Consider the following 6,303-nt stretch of genomic DNA (forward strand, 5'->3'; position numbering starts at 1 on the left):
TTTTGGAAAATTATTATGCCATACTGCATGACACTTCAGGGTAGTATGTATTTATGTGTGTGTGTGTGTGTGTGTGTGTGTGTGTGTGTGTGTGTGTGTGTGTGTGTGTGTGTGTGCTAGCTGTGTAACATTTTGGCACAGTGTCTGACTAAAGACTATATATCTATTTTGATTCATTTGAAAACTTTCATTCTGAGACAACAGATTTGAGGACCGACATTCCAACCCTCTATGAACTGCATTATTATTTAGTATTTTTATTGTTAATCTTGTCTGCAAATACAATTTCACATACTGAATAATACACATGGATCAATGATGGGCCAAAGACATTTTACGACTGTGCTAACAGTGGTCATAAATCAACCTCAGTCATGCCTTGTTCCCCTGTAGTACAATTTGAACCAGCATTACTGTATCATCTCCTCCATGCTGACATTATATTGCTTTTACAGTAAAAACAGTCTTTGACATTAATTTCTTGAGTTGCAATGTGACGTCTCAGTTCCTGTAAACAAAGTATATTCCTGAGTTATATCTACAAACATGTCCAAGTGGACACTTGCACCAAAGTTTCCGAGAGATGTTTTTGATATATCAAATCCATGAAAATGAGACTGATGCAAGGCCATGGTGACACTGAACTTCAACCACCAAAATGTAATCAGTTCATCATTGAGTCCAAGGGGATATCTGTGCCAGAGTTGAAGAAAAAAATTCCTAAAGGCATTGTTGAGACATTATGAATTAGACGGATTCAAGGTCACAGTGACCTTGATCTTTGAACATTAAAATCTAATCAGTTCATCATTGAGTCTAAGTGGACGTTTGTGCCAAATTTAAAGAAATTCCATCTGGCGTTCTTGAAACATTGTGAATGAGATTGGTACGAGGTCACAGGTTGGCTATCAAAATATAATCAGTTCATCAGTGAGTCCAAGTTGATGCTTGTGCCAAATTTGAAGAAATTTCCTTAGTGTTCTTGAGATAACACATTCTCAAAGAATGAGACAGATGCAAAGTCAAAGTGACCTTGACCTATGGGCACCAAAATCTCACTAGCTCATTGTTTAGTTCAAGTGGAGGTTTGTGTCAAATTTGAAGAAATTTCCCCAAGGTGTCCTTAAGATAAAGGCAGGTCGTACTGACCTTGACCTTTGACCACCAAAATCATATAAGTTTATGGTTAAGCCAAAGTTAAAATTTTTGCCAAATTTGTAGAAATCCCCTCAGATGTTCTTGAGATATTGCGTTCACTAGAATAACAAAGGTGAGGTCACCTTGACCTTTGACCACCAAAATCTAATTAGTTCATTATTTGTTTGTGCCAGATTTAAAGAAATTCTGTCAAGGAGTTTCATAGTTTCATATTCACAAGAATAGGACGGATGTACAGACGGAAGGGGAAATGGACAACCAGAAAATGACTCTGGCAACGACTATCACTGGCATGGAGGCATAAAAAGCTATATTATGGGGCCAATATTGTTTCTATATTTCTTGCAACTGTGTGTGAAAGTGAGGCTCAAATTTATTCAAATCATACACTATACTGACCCATGCATGAGCATGTGAGTCACAAATGTATCTTTTCCAGGGTAAAGTCCTGTCAGTACAGTGTTTTTGTAAATTTGTTTGTATATTTCAAAGCCAAGACATACATAATGTCCAAATTCTAATGCTGACATTGTATTTGTTGATTTGTTTAGACTGTGGTGGATCCTGACTTGCATAGTTGTGAGTCAGAATTGCGTTTGAGTATAAACATATCCATTACGACCTAGCTTTTCAATAATGTCTGTCCTTGCTCCGCTCACTGGCAGCAGCCAAATTGCTTTCCAAGCTGAATAAGCTGTAATGAGCTTTGGGGTGAAAGTTGCCTGTTGCCATAGCGATGCATCTCCCCGTTCCCATCACCATGCTCCCACGGCGACACACCTGCTTTATCTCCCAGCCCACCTGGCTACATGCCACACATACACTCAGCTAATGACACCAAAACACACACACACCCATTCAATGGCACCAAAACACACACACTGCTGCCTCACAGGCAACAACAAACCCAGCTATTTTCACACATTTCAAAAAAATGAATATTACTACAAATATAAAGAAAGACATTGAAGGAATCACTCAACATTTTTAAGAAAATGGGTATGTTTTTCTTCCTGTAAGTGATATCAAAAGATGGATATTAAGGCAATGTTTGTGTGTGAAGTACAGAGCTGAAAGCAGTCTGTGATGACGATACTCTCAGGATGTTGTTTTTCACCACGGAATAATTTCAACATTTAACACCTGTAAAAATTACTTTTTTTTTGCATGTTTGCGTCCATTCCAAACACTCATTCATTCATTCATTTTCTGTAACCGCTTGTCCTCGCAAGGGTCACAGGTGGCTGGAGCCAAACCCAGCTCTCATCGGGCGGAAGGCGGGGTACACCCTGGACAGGTCGCCAGACTATCGCAGTGCCGACACACATAGACAGACAACCATACACACTCACAGTCACACCTAAGGGCAATTTAGAGTCACCAATCAACCTGAGCTGCATGTCTTTGGACTGTGGGAGGAAGCCGGAGACCCCGGAGAGAACCCACGCAGACACGGGGAGAACATGCATGAGAATATGCAAACTCTGCACAGAAGGACCCCCGCCCACAGACCGAAGCCCGTTCCAACCTGCGTTCAAACCAGGGACCCTCTTGCTGTGAGGTAACAGTGCTAACCACGACCCCACTGTGCCATCCTAAACATATATTTTGGAATTTTCACTTTTACTGGACAGATAAAAGTGCAGGGTAAGACAGGAAACAGGGGAGAGTGCAAAGGCAGATTTCCATCACAGAGTTGTGCAAAAGTTTTTTCAAAATGTTGATAAAACACAACTGCAAGATGACTGCGTTTCCACTGAGTGATGTCATGCAACTTCTCCTCTGGCAATAACATTTCAAGAAGCATGGCGATGGATGTTCACAACATTAGCAGGTCTATTTCTATTGCAGCCACTGCACGAGCCATCATCTGGCATCATGGCAATATTTGCCATGGTTTCTAGTAGCCCCTCATGTCTGTTTGGAGGTCTTAATACATACTGGCATTTTGTTACTGCTTCAAATCTAATGTTGCCATAATTTCTTTGCCTTGTCTAAGACTTCAGAAGATCTTGGCCTCTTGCTCCGTCTGCACGTACTGCACCATCTGTTTTACAATGTCATGTCCCCCATGTGACCTATTAAGGTGAAAAAAAGTGTCGCCATTGCAGTTTTGCAAAATATGGTTTTTTTGAATCATTTGAAAAAGCTAGGGTAAAAATGTATTTGTGATAAATGGGATTTTTTTTTTTTTTTTTTACATTGCTGTGTTTTCATTAGTCGTATTTTATATTATATATTTTAATGGAAATCTACCTTAAGACAGGCAGCAAAACGCTCCATGTTTGCTTTTATTTTGACAGATAACAGCAGAAACTCACAGAATTGAAGTAAGGCTCTCTCCTCATGCACTCTTTGTATGTATACTTGTAAAAAGTAATGCAGCAGCATTCATGTATAACCCACATAATCTGGAAGAATCCAATCATGAGCCTAATGCACTGACAGTATAAAAAGTGAAGAGTCTGACAAAAGAGGCAAGTTTGCACAGTGGATGTGTCAAACAAACGCAGGACTTCTCCCAGGAGACTGGTATTTATGTTTATGAAACTTAACCTGCGTTATGTTAAGCACATAACTTTACATTAAGTAGACTACGTGCCTTAACGATAACCAACCATTTTCCAAACAAATACAAAACTTCAAATATAAGCCTGTCTCAATTAAACTCCCAGTCCCTCTTACTATCCAGGTGTGGCTACACATTTTGACAAATAAAGGCTTGTCTCAATTAGAGGCTCAGTCTGTTCTTTGGAACCGGGTTTAGAGCCAGGTTGTTGGCTGCCCACTGGAGCTTAGTTAGCCACTTAGATCGCACATATAAATATAAATGTTTAAAATTTTGTCAATATGGACATACTACACACATGGTTAGCTTGGTGAGATTCTCTACAATTCAGTCATGTAGTTCAATTTACTGAAACCATGAACAACAAAGAGGAAGTAATACCAGCAGAGTATACGAGAGAGAAATAAGAGGTTTTATTAAACAATTTGATGGTGTTTACATCTCTCCTGAACAACAGTTTTGTGCAAAAAGAAATAAAAACCCGTCCCATATAAATGCCTGTCTCAAATATAGAGTTCAATGGTTTAAGCAAATAATAGCCCGGGCTATTAATTGAAGTTTTACATTTTTTTCTAAAATGTTGAACTATTTCTTTAATGACGGACGTAGGACTTAATGGCCTTCACTAACCTCTGTAAAAATACATATCTTCAACCCATGTAATGGTTACATTTTTTTACCATCTGGATGTAAATTTACATTTTGCCCTTTAGGGTACTTCTTATTGTTTTCCATCAGTCACTTTGTAGAAATAGCTGTCCTTCTTTTGTGGTGCCGATCACATTTTGGAGCCTCATGATTCATCTGAACAGTGTGACAGATTGTGATGAATACTCTCCCTGTACATTCTGACCATCCTCAGCACACGGCACAGACAGTGTCCTCCTCCACTTCCGGCCTGCAGCCAGGACACAATGTCGCTCCCCAAACAGCAGCAGCAAGACAGACAGCTTGCCCATTAGGTGTAATGCAGAGGCTGAGAGGCTAATGAAATGTCACTAGATCCCTAATGCCTGTCACAACCACAGCATGAGGATGAGTCCCTTCAGCAGAACACGTGACACAGCGGGTCCTGACTGCACCTTATTGTTATTTTGTGTTACCAGATGGTTCAGCTGGGACTTTGATTAATGTGCTTTTACCTAAGAGATGGATGGCTCATAGAAATGGGGCTAATGACATGCTGATGAGAGGACTGGAGAATTAGAGTCGCTCTGTAAGAACTAAAATACCATGGTATGTAGGGAGCTCCAACACCCACTTCCCACAGAAACTGGTCAACGTAGGTTTCAGCAAATATTAGATAAACTGAAGGAACCGCTGTTTAACCGTTTTAGCCCTCTGCTGTGTAAACACAAGGATCATGCTGCTTCATCTCACCATGTGCATTTGTTGTTGACGTCACTGTTATGGGCTGCGTCATCCTACCATGACGTCATTTCTCCATGTGCTTTTGTTGACATCATCATAACAGCATTCTGGAGTGTAAACCATGGATGTATTATAAGGAAGTCTGGATACAGCCGTGGGGGCGGGGCCTCATTCATTCCTATGAGAGCTGCTCAGTGGCGCATGAAGCAGAGAAAACTCTTTTCCCGGGTTTAGAAAAGTGTAAAATACCCGGATCTACTGGCCCATAGAGCATGCGTGGAAGTGATTAACGACAGCCGAAAGCGTCCGAGTCTCCCCGAGCATTGACTCCGACTCACTGGCTCGCTCACACAGATGACCCGAGTGCTCGAAGTGAACAGCGCCGGTGCACCAGTATTCCTCTCGAAGTAGCTTAGCTTATTAGCAAAAGCAGCTAATCAGCGGTATAACGACAGCGCTGTTGGTTTTTTATATTTACGTGATTATCAGATAATGGTATATTTATCTCTCTCTCTCTCTCTACACACACACACACATATACATACAACTCATCAGGAAATCATATCGTAATCACGACCGGAGAAATCAAATTAAGAGAATCGGAACGTGTCGTGCCCATAAAAAGGTAATAAAAGGTGGTGCTTGTAATGGTACCCCGTGTTTTATTAGACAGCTCAACTTTTAAAAATACTACGTTCAGTACCTTTTAGTAACTGTAACTAGTGCTCTGCGCTGCTCACTGATAACCAGTAGTTTGAACACAGACCGTAGACCGTATATACGGTCTCTGATACAGACACGGTAAGACGTCCATATTATAAGCTTTACAGCCAGCAGCGTATGGATGTGTTGTAAAATGGTAAAAATGATGAATTGTGATTAAAAAATAATGAATTACAGATATCCATTACTGCAGCCGGTACGAAGCCTGTGCTGTGTCAGAAACTCTTAGAGTTACATGCGCGTTCACGCGGTAGAGTCCCGCGGGTCTGATGCGTGTTCATTTTATGTCTGGAGAAAGACCGAATTCCAAATCTTGATTCGGAAAATAGCGCATTTTACGTTTTTAGGACTTCATTTTTTTAATAATGGGTATAAAAAAATGTGTTCTGAAAAGCCAACATGTCTCAAAAAAAATTATCTGATTTAAGTGATTTAAGGAGGTCTCTTTCCCAATGTTAACAAACGGGGAAAAGTCTTTCTGG

Source organism: Plectropomus leopardus, chromosome 16 (genome assembly GCF_008729295.1).
Source record: "Plectropomus leopardus isolate mb chromosome 16, YSFRI_Pleo_2.0, whole genome shotgun sequence".
Lineage (NCBI taxonomy): Eukaryota > Metazoa > Chordata > Actinopteri > Perciformes > Serranidae > Plectropomus > Plectropomus leopardus.